The 11,795-nt window shown below is 41.7% G+C and overlaps 1 long non-coding RNA gene across 2 annotated transcripts; it reads left to right on the forward strand.

Moving 5' to 3' along the window:
* The first annotated feature begins 5,709 nt into the window (after positions 1–5,709).
* LOC120968464 (uncharacterized) lies at positions 5,710–8,713 on the forward strand. 2 transcript variants are annotated; one of them, XR_005762973.3, is made up of 5 exons: positions 5,710–6,082; positions 6,167–6,301; positions 6,713–6,763; positions 7,434–7,546; positions 7,912–8,713. It is a non-coding gene; the product is annotated as an uncharacterized lncRNA (long non-coding RNA). The 2 variants fall into 2 exon arrangements; XR_005762972.3 differs by having other exon boundaries at positions 5,731–6,082; positions 7,434–8,713.
* Positions 8,714–11,795: the final 3,082 nt, after the last annotated feature.

Below are 11,795 nucleotides of genomic sequence, written 5' to 3' on the forward strand. Positions count from 1 at the left end.
GTACAATTATAGGTTATTAGTTAACAGATTTTGTCACCATATTGCATAATGTTGATGTCTGTAACTTTGTCCATGTTGGTCGTATGGAGATGATTTGTATATGAAAAATCATCTAATATTCGCGCTCTTCATGTTGGTGCATGTTTTATGCATAATAGAGTTCATCTTTATGCCATAATATCTGTTGCAGAAGTGGTATGTGATGTTACTGCTGAAAACTGTTAATACTTGTCACTTTGTCATTTTTTGTGTGATTTTGTGCATGTGTCATATGAGCATATTGTCAACATGTGTTTGTATCACTTTTATGTGTATTTTCTGCTAGTAATTTTGACATGCCATGATATTCCCTAATGTGAGTGCCCTGAGCTTGCAAACATGCCTAGTCACTGTTTCTGTTTTCAGGCTTGTTAATTTCACTAAGTCCTAAACTGTCTGTTATAAAACTTGCCAACTTTGCTTGTTGGTTGCTACTAATCTAGACCTCATATTGATATGATTCCTTCATGTGATTTGGTGTTTGTGATGTTTAATTTGATTCCATGCTTCTGGTTGCTATGTTACCTTGCTGTAGCATGTTTAGTTGTTGCTCTCAAGTTGCTATCATGTTATATCTGTCAGCCCATTAACAAAATGTTCCATTTTGCAAAATCTATAGTAAATGATTTGTGCATCATATGAACTTGTGCCAATGGAGTATTTTAAGATTGCTATGTCTATTACATGCTCATGCCAGTTTCATAAATTGTAAAATTGTTATGCTTGCTGTTATGTGCCTCCCAATTCAGCATGCCCAGTTATTCACTAAGTCTGAAATCTGTTATATCTTCTTGCCATGTTCTCTTGATGCTACCATCATATCCACAACACTTCTATACATGATCAGTAACCATGTTATGCTCTATCATGCCATACCATTTGATGCCATGTTCTTGCCCTGTAGCATATTTAATTCTTGCCTCCATGTGTGCATCTTAAATCTGTTTTTGCCACACTGAATAACACCAAGTATAAGAACCTGTTTTAACTTTGCAACTTTCCTTGATGAATCCCACTGATCTAGAGGTCATATTGTTGGGGAACGTAGTAATTCAAAAAAATTCCTACGATAACGCAAGATCTATCTAGGAGATGCATAGCAACGAGAGGGGAGAGTGTGTCCACGTACCCTCATAGACCGAAAGCGGAAGCATTTAGTAACACGGTTGATGTAGTCGAAGGTCTTCACGATCCAACCAATCCATGTACCGAACGTACGGCACCTCCGTGTTCAGCACACGTTCAGCATGATGACGTCCCTCGAGCTATTGATCCAGTAGAGGGTCGAGGGAGAGTTCTGTCAGCACAACGGCATGGCAACGGTGATGATGAAGTTACCGACGCAGGGCTTCGCCTAAGCACTACAACGATATGACTGAGGTGTTAAACTGTGGAGGGGGCACCGCACACGGCTAAGAGATTGTCTGTTGTGCTTTGGGGTGCCCCCCTGCCCACGTATATAAAGGAGGGGGGAAGAGGAGGCCGGCCAAGGGGGAGGCGTGCCAAGGGGGGGAGTCCTACTAAGACTCCAAACCAGGTAGGATTCGCCCCCCCCCCTTCCTATTCCAAGAGGGGGAAGGAGGGAAGGAGAGGGAGAGGGGAAGGAAAGAGGGGTCCGCGCCCCCTCCCCCTAGTCCAATTCGGACTGCCATGGGGAGGGGCGAGCGCCACCTTGTGGCCTTCCCTCTCCTACTCCCTTATGGCCCATAAAGGACCATAACTTCCCCGGGGGGTTCCGGTAATCCCTCGGTTCCCCGATAAATATACGAAACATCCCGAAACATTTCCGGTGTCCGAATACCTTTGTCCAATATATTAATCTTTACCTCTTGACCATTTCAATACTCCCCGTCATGTCCGTGATCTCATCCAGGACTCTGAACAAACTTCGGTCATCAAATCACATAACTCATAATACAAATCGTAATCGAACGTTAAGCGTGCGGACCCTACGGGTTCGAGAACTATGTAGACATGACCGAGACACATCTCCGGTCAATAACCAGTAGCGGAACCTGGATGCTCATATTGGCTCCTAAATATTCTACGAAGATCCTTATCGGTCAAACCGCATAACAACATACGTCATTCCCTTTGTCATCGGTATGTTACTTGCCCGAGATTCGATCGTCGGTATCACCATACTGATACGTCTCCAACGTATCTATAATTTTTAATTGCTCCATGCTATATTATCTATTGTTTTGGACTATATTGGGCTTTATTTTCCACTTTTATATTACTTTTGGGACTAACCTATTAACCGGAGGCCCAGCCCAGATTTGCTGTTTTTTGCCTATTTCAGTGTTTCGAAGAAACGGAATATCAAACGGAGTCCAAACGGAATGAAACCTTCGGGAACGTGATTTTCTCAACAGATACGATCCAGGAGACTTGGACCCTCTATCAAGAAAGGAGGGAGGCGGCCACGAGGGTGGAGGGCGCCCCCCCTAGGGTGCGCCCCCCAACCTCATGGGCCCCCCGAAGCTCCACCGACGTACTTCCTCCTCCTATATATACCTACATACCCCCGACAGATCAGATACGGAGCCAAAAACCTAATTCCACTGCCACAACTTTCTGTATCCACGAGATCCCATCTTGGGGCCTGTTCCGGAGCTCCGCCGGAAGGGGGTTCAACCACGGAGGGCTTCTACATCATCACCATAGCCTCTCCGATGAAGTGTGAATACTTTACTTTAGACCTTCGGGTCCATAGTTAGTAGCTAGATGGCTTCTTCTCTCTTTTTGGATCTCAATACAATGTTCTCCCCCTCTCTCGTGGAGATCTATTCGATGTAATCTTCTTTTTGCGGTGTGTTTGTTGAGACCGATGAATTATGGGTTTATGATCAAGATTATCTATGAGCAATATTTGAATCTTTTCTGAATTCTTTTATGTATGATTGAGTTATCTTTGCAAGTCTCTTCGAATTATCCGTTTGGTTTGGCCAACTAGATTGGTAGTTCTTGCAATGGGAGAAGTGTTTTGCTTTGGGTTCGATCTTGCAGTGTCCTTACCCAGTAACAGAAGGGGTTGCAAGGCACGTATTGTATCGTTGCCATCGAGGATAACAAGATGGGGTATTTATCATATTGCATGAATTTATTCCTCTACATCATGTCATCTTGCTTAAGGCGTTACTCTGTTTTCATTAACTTAATACTCTAGATGCATGCTAGACAGCGGTCGATGAGTGGAGTAATGGTAGTAGATGCAGGCAGGAGTCGGTCTACTTGTCTCAGACGTGATGCCTATATACATGATCATACCTAGATACTCTCATAACTATGCTCAATTCTGTCAATTGCTCAACAGTAATTTGTTCACCCGCCGTAAAATACTTATGCTCTTGAGAGAAGTCACTAGTGAAATCTATGGCCCCCGGGTCTATTTCCATCATATTAATCTTCCTACGCTTTATTATTACTTTGCTCTTTACTTTGCCTTTTATTTTACTTTGCATCTTTATACCAAAAAATACCAAAAATATTATCTATCATCTCTATCAGATCTCACTCTCGTAAGTGACCGTGAAGGGATTGACAACCCCTATTCGCGTTGGTTGCGAGGAGTTATTTGCTTTGTGTAGGTACGAGGGACTTGCGCGTGGCCTCCTACTGGATTAATACCTTGGTTCTCAAAAACTGAGGGAAATACTTATGCTACTCTGCTGCATCATCCTCTCCTCTTCGGCGAAAACCAACGCAAGCTCAAGACATAGCACATACCTAGTTCAATCTTGTTACCGACAAGTCTCTTTACTCATTCCGTAATGTATCATCCCGCAACTAACTCATTAGTCACATTACTTGCAAGGCTTATAGTGATGTGCATTACCGAGAGGGCCCAGAGATACCTCTCCGATACACGGAGTGACAAATCCTAATCTTGAACTATGCCAACTCAACAAACACCTTCAGAGACACCTATAGAGCATCTTTATAATCACCCATCGTTGTTACGTTTGATAGCACACAAAGTGTTCCTAAGGTATTCAGGAGTTGCATAATCTCATAGTCAGAGGAATATGTACAAGTCGTGAAGAAAGCAATAGCATTAAAACTAAACGATCATTATGCTAGGCTAACGGATGGGTCTTGTCCATCACATCATTCTCTAATGATGTGATCCCATTTATCAAATGACAACACATGTCTATGGTCAGGAAACTTAACCATCTTTGATTAACAAGCTAGTCAAGTAGAGGCATACTAGGGACACTCTGTTTGTCTATGTATTCACACATGTACTAAGTTTCTGGTTAATACAATTCTAGCATGAATAATAAACATTTATCATGATATAAGGAAATATAAATAACAACTTTATTATTGCCTCCAGGGCATATTTCCTTCACATATGCTCATGTTCAGTAAACATCATTTGTTATGTGCAACTAGTACTTCCAGGCCATGCTTGTACTTGCCATGTATAACCATTGTAGCATATTTTATTTGGGAAAACTTTGTTTTTGCCACTCTAGTTTTTGCCCACTTTGCTTATGCCACTCTAGAATTTGACATTTCACTTTTGCCACTCTAGCTTTTGACAATATATCACTTTTTGCCATTCCGTGACAAAAACAAAATTTTCAGAGTGGCAATTGTGATACATGTCAAATGCTAAGAGTGGCAAAAGTGAAATGAAAAATTATCATTTTTGCCACGGAATGGTATTTGTGATGTATTATCAAAAGCTAAGAGTGGCAAAAGTGAGATGTCAAATTCTAGAGTGGCATAAGCAAAGTTGGCGAAAACTAGAGTGGCAAAAACAAAGTTTTCCCTATTTATTTCTTGTCTCCAATATATCATCAGATTAACTCTGGTCATCTCCATGGAAATACAGGTTGTAATGTTCCATCTCCGTGGATTTGGTCCCTGATCGTCACCGTGCTGTTCAACAAAAGGTGTCCATTTGTTGTATCTTGAGTTTTGTTCATAGGATGATGGTTGGTTCATTTGTTATGTTGTGTATTCATCCATGTGTATAAATCTTGTATTCCATTTTGTAGTCATCTTGTGTATAAATCTTGTATTCATCTTGGGATTGTTCATAACTCTCTCGGGAATTCAACATATCCCCAATAACTTGGACATGAGGGGGAGGGTCATGAGAGAGGCGGTCCGCAAAGTATCCTCTCTCGAAAGATAGGATGACTCATCAGACATGAGGGGGGAGGAGTCCTTGACGATTGGCTGAAACTGACTGTTATGAATTTGTGAACTTTGCATGATGTTTGCCACTAATCCATTGCTCATATGCATATAATTCCTTGTTGTGATTAGGTATGTGTGTTTGCCACTAATCCATCTCTCATGGTTGTATATTGTCATGTTGTAATATTTGCAGAAACTATGGACAGAGACTTAGAAAAAGAAGAGTTGTTGGGGGATATAATCCGCGATGGAGGTGATATCACCTTGTCGTTTATCAAGGACACCATTGGTGAGGAAAGAGACCCTATTAGGAAATAGCTTATAAATAGACGCTTACTAGTAGCGCACTATATTAACCCACGCTACTGCTAATTACTAGTAGTGCGTTATATTGTCCCCTCGCTACTAGTAAATATTACAGGTAGTACATGGCAAAAAAACACGCTATTACTAATATCTCCCATGAACAAGATGTAGTAGCAGCGCATGTAGTAAAACCTGCGCTATTACTAGATGAAAAGCTATAACGCAGGTGATACATCCCACGCTACTGCTACCCCGATCCACTCCCACCCCACCGAACTCTCTCGTGAATCCCTAAAAAAACTCTCTAACCTCACCCCACCCCTTGGTCGACCTCCTCTCCCCCACGATCTCTTCCCCGCCGCCGCCACCCACGTCGGCAGGTTCCGGCGAGCTCCAGCTGCGCGCAACACGCCCCCAAGCTCCACCCCTCCCTCCCCCTCGTCCAGATCCGTGCCTCAAGGCCTGCATCCTTGCCCACGGCTAGGGTTTCGGGCGCCTCCCGTGTTCTTGCCGGAATCCACCACAATCGGCGATGGCGAGGCCGGCGCTTGCAGGATCCGTCACCGGCGTTGCCCAGGTAGGCCATTCCCCTCCTTCCTTGCTCGGATCCGCCCTCTCCTCCTCACCTCACCTTCTCCTCCTATCTGTCCCTTTGCTGCAGGTCACGATGGCACGGAGGAGGAGGGGCACACCTAGGCGCCGGCCCTGCTCTGCTCGAGGAGGAGGGGCCTGCTCCTAGGGCGACCAAGAGGTCCTGCACGAGCTCAAGCATGGCCACGATGACCCACCACGACAGGTAGCATCTCCATCTCCCTCCCCTTCTTCCACTACTCACTACTGCTGCTAAGTTGAGGCCAAATGTCAATAAATATGCATCATGGGCCTGAGTCAATTCCCTGAGTCAATTCATTCTTCAATCAGCCTATCATTGTTCTTTTAGTTGCATCGTAATGGTATTCTATAATAACTGCAGTTTGCTGAACCTCGTGAGATGCTAAATTCACCAAATCCTCGAGCAAGTATATGGGAGAGAAGGATGCAGTAGCAATGTAGCATTGAAGCTTACTATTTTTTCAATGAAAAACCATTATATGGCTGCTTCACACCATCTTGAGTTGTATCAGGATATTTGTTAACTGCAGAAAAAGAGAAATGTTAATGTTTCCATTTAAATATATTGAGGGATGACATATGTAAGTTATTTCAGGTGGATTTTGCTTCTATTCTGGTTGTGGATAGCCTTGGTATCAGTGTGAAGGTAACAATCCTCTCAAAGATTGGCTCAATTTCAGTACTTTCTACTATTTTTCATGCATAGGCATATAAATGATGAGATAAATAATAACAGTAAAAATGGCGGTGACTGGGTAGCAGAGTGTTCATTATAACAACAACCAAGAGTTGGACTGACTAAGGTTGAATCCATATTCACTGTAGATTCAGCATGGTATTACAGTAGTGCTTGTTTAGTAATTAGTAATCTTACTCTAAGCATAATAGTGGTCAATCTGCTCACCTTTTCATATTTACCTACTTGATCACTTTAGTTTACTCCCATAAAGTCTGTTTAGCCTGGCTACTATGCATGTTGTGTCCTACTTCCTAGCGAACTATCCTTCCTATAAAATTCGAACACAATCTAGCTTGGTGCAAACTGATTCTGTAGCTTGGTTATCCCGTGTAACGCATCTTAAGAGACTACTAAGTTATCCTGTGTAATTGGCACACCCTACTTTTGTAGTAATAAATATATCATGTGCTGCTACATACAGGTGATACATTGCATTTACCATAGTATTTGATTACATATGATAACAAAAAATCTGTTTTTTCCTTAGCGGTTCGGCACACTTAGTGCATAGAAACAGATTTTTTTTTGGAAAGCTTCATCATGACATCGATCTTGGTTTCGCCTTATTGCCACTCAGAGGTTGGATGGAGCATCGAGGATCTCAGGCTTGGGGTGGCCACATGTTGCAGGATCGCAGGAAGAGTTGGATGTGTTCTGCAAAGACCAGGTGATCAATGTCGTTGCCGACAGGTACCTAAAGTACACACTTCTAAATTTAGTTGTTTATTTATCCTCAGAGCTGGTTCCCTTGATACTTTTTCTTAGAAACATGATCAAAGATACAAGAAGTTTTACTTCTGAAGCAGAAGTGGCAGTATAGTGTGCATGCCCTATTGACTTGTTCATGCCAATGGCAGAAGTATCTGATTCATCCGACCCAATTCAAGTTAACTTGAGTGCAGCAGTAGATAAACATTCACTTACAAATTCTACTCCAAATGGACAGTCATAGTAGTACGCGGGCAGTGCAAAATGTGTTTTTGTTAGTTCAGTGAAAATTAGAGATCCACCTGATGGTACTTCATTTTTATTCTAATCTGCCAAATGCTATTCAGGAAATGAAGTTTCTTCCTCGATCAAGTTATTAGTCCTTGGTTCATTATCGCCCTTTGCGCCATCGACAACGGGTCATCTAGTAGATTGAAACGCTGACAGTGAAGCTGAGAATGGTTGATGTGGATCTAGCTTCTGGCCGGTGGAAAGCAAAGCTGTCTAAATCTCATTTCACTCGTGGTCATGCCTAGCATTGTATCCTTCTTAAGTTGGGTTTTCCCCAATTTCGAGGATTGGTCTGTTTGGTACTACTTATAATTCATATATATACTATGCTGCTGCTATATGCTTTTGTTTCTGCTATTATTACTTAGTGATCTATAGGTTACTGTTATACTGTACTAATGCTACAGGTTCTTTGTGAGTTCCTAGTAGTGGTCTTGGTTCATTGTTTAATTCCAGGATTTGTGAGTTCTTAGTAGGGAACACGTGGACATGAAGTTGCGGCGGCAACGATGACGACGGCTTCGACACTGTCACGGGGCTGCGGTGGCGACGATGACGACGGCATCGACATTGTCACGGGGCTACGGCGGCGACGATGATGACATCATCATGGTGATGCGGCGACGACGACGGTGTTGTCACGGTGCTGCCGCGGAGGCAACGACGATGACATCAACACCAGCAACACGGGCTTGTGGAGGCGCCGACGACCTATACGTGTGGTGTATAATGGATATATATGTGTGTGTATTAATTATCTATATCAGATATGTATGTTCGACTGTATGCATAACATGTGTGTATTATGAAATGCATGTATGTGAGTACTATAAAATGAAATAGGTAGATTTTTATTTATTTTTTAATCCTAATTTGTTACTAGTAGGGTGGGTGTATCATAGACCGGCTACTACTATGCCGTTAGTAGTAGCGCGGTTTGAAATAGTAGTAGCTAGGGGCATCAGCGCTACTGGTATGTCTGCTTATTAGTAGCGCGGGGTAAAATACACGCTATTGCTAAAAAATAGTTGTAGCGTCATAGCAGTAGCGTGGGAACCTACGCTACTGGTAAGGTTTTTCCTAGTAGTGAGATGATGATAGAGGAGGAAGGAGATCATGACGGTTCCGGTGATCCAATGGAGGAGGAAGGAGATCATGACGGCTCCGGCGAGGTGTGTGTGTGTTTGTATATATATATATATATATATATATATATATATATATATATATATATATATATATATATATATATATATATATATATATATATATATATATATATATATATATATATAGCCAGGATGAAAGGTTCATGATCGAAGAAGGCGCTCCAGATGGCCAAACGATTGCTCCAAAGCAGAGAAAAAAAAATTGTACATCAGTGCAGAGTTCTTGTTAGGGACAGCATCCCGATCAGCATCTAAGAATGGAATAAGAGGAAGGACGGTGGAGTTTCTTATGTCGAGGATAGACTGAAAGATGATCTTTGTAACTCGCTGGTGAAAAATTTCAGCTTACCGCCAGAGGAGGATCTGAATAACCCAGTTATACAGCGACAAGTCAAGACGTGGGCTATTAAAAAGATGGCAGAACTATTAAAGAGCTGGAAGAAAACATTGAACAAGTTTGTCGACAAAGACGAGACTCCAGAATTCACCGGTCAATATGTGAATATAAAAGATCACTAGCCCGCATTTGTGGCGTACAAGAAATCAGAGAGAGCTAAGAAAAGGTCACATACAAATAAGCTGGTCAATATGTGAATATAAAAGATCACTAGCCCGCATTTGTGGCGTACAAGAAATCAGAGAAAGCTAAGAAAAGGTCACAGACAAATAAGCTAAATGCTGCAAAGAAGCAGTATCACCATGTTACGAGGTCAGGTGGCTACAGCAAAGTCCGGCCTCCGTGGGACAAACTTGAGAACGACCTGCTTGCTAAAGGGGTCCAACTAGAGACATTAAACTGTCCCTAAGAGGAGTGAAGGTGGAAGTTACTCACCGTGGCAACATACGGCGCAAGGACCCGCGGATATCTGGTTTAACACCTCAGACGAGCTAAGATATGGAGCTTCCTCTTTTCATCATGCACCATTGTGATTTCCCTCTTATTTCGTCCGAAGCCATTGTACATTGGAAAACCTATGGTGCTATTTTTGTATTCCTAAAAAATGGTGTTCTTTTGCCGCAGTTTTCCTGTTGATCAAGGGGGCACGGTGAAGTCCGTTGTCCAGTATTTTCAGGAGACATGGGTTTGACATCAACCTTCTCTGTCTGACAGTTGGGAATGTCTAGTATTTCATCAACCTTCCTGTTGATCAAGGGGGCAGCGTCCAAATTACCTCCCTATGGAGGTATTAATGCTAATACTGAAAATACACTCCCTTTTGTTTTTCACTTCTTTTTGGGTACAACCCCTTTAAACACATCAATGAACGAGATTTGTCCATACCTCTTTATAATAAAAGGTAGGATGGTCTTTCGAAAAAATACGTCGCGAAGATCGGTCCCGTTCTGAGTCCGCCTTGGGCCGGCCCATTAATGGATTATGTACGGTAGCACTAGTACCGATCGAAAATCCAAAAAAATAGTGCTTCTATTAGGAAACGAACACACGACCTCCTGGTTTGTGAGACTGCTATTAGCCACCAGAACAATCACCGCTTACGTAGCGCAGCTTTTATCACCTAGAATGGACGTACTGTAAATGTTCTTTTATTAGAAATACTGTAGCAGATCAAAATTTGTACTGTACAACCGGACCGGACATTCTAGCTAAAGCGTCCTTTATAGCTTAATGTGTGTTTTCATCTTTTTCAAAACTAGAACTTCTTTTGGAAACGCGAATTTTTATTTCAAATTTCTGAACCTTTTTATGAAAAATACTTTGATTTTGTGAATATTTCCAAATCTTGAGAACAGTTTTTCAGAATTGTAAACATTTTTCCGAAACTACAGACATTTTTCAAAAAGACGAATAATTTATCAAATTTGTGAACATTTTCTTGAAAACATGTCAATTGTTAAATTTCCAAACATTTAAAAATGCAAACACTCTTTCAAATTAGCGAGCGTTATTGGAAAACAAAAACACAAACACAAACATTTTTTCAAATTGGAAAAAAAGTGTTCAAGTTAGTAAAATTTCATACACATTTTGAAATTCCAAAATTGTTGACAAATTTCAGGAAATTGTTAGGAAAAAAATAAAATGTTTATGTTGAGTGATAATGACGGGAATTACAAATACACTCATCTAACCGGTATGGTTTAGGCTATGGATAAATGATCCCAGCGTCTTGTAAGAGTCTGGCATGGACATATGAGGCATCCATGTCAGGTTTGAATGACTTCCGATATCGTTTACATGTTGCGACACGTCTGACCATTTGTCGACCTATTTTCACTAAGAAAACTCTAGAAAATGCAAAACTTCTCAAAAATCTAAACAACTTGGCATTGTGCCTTGAATTGGTCATAGAAGCAGGTGGAAAATATTGAGGGTTATTTGACGGATGTCGAAAAATAACGAGCTTTCAAACGGACCCTTCTGGCCTATCCGAACACCCTCCCTTGAACATAGTCTATTTTTTGACATCCTTAAAATGAACCCCACTTTTGCAGGAAGGTAGGCATGCCCATGGTAGGCACATGCCTGGTTTGGACAATTTTCGACACCATATGCAAGTAGTGACACATCCGGTCATTTATCGGCCTTCTTAACCAAGAAAACTTCAAAAAATGCAAAATTGGGCGAAACCCCAAACAATTTGGCATGGTGCCTTGAATTGGTCATATAAGGCCATGAAAAATGGGGCAATTTAAGGGATGTCGAGAAATGAGGTGCTCCCAAACATACCCTTCTGACCTATCCGAACACTCTTCATTGAACATGGTATTTCTATGAAAATATCAAGACCGCCCCCAACTTTTGCAAGCAA

The sequence above is a fragment of the Aegilops tauschii genome, chromosome 7 (genome assembly GCF_002575655.3).
Source record: "Aegilops tauschii subsp. strangulata cultivar AL8/78 chromosome 7, Aet v6.0, whole genome shotgun sequence".
Lineage (NCBI taxonomy): Eukaryota > Viridiplantae > Streptophyta > Magnoliopsida > Poales > Poaceae > Aegilops > Aegilops tauschii.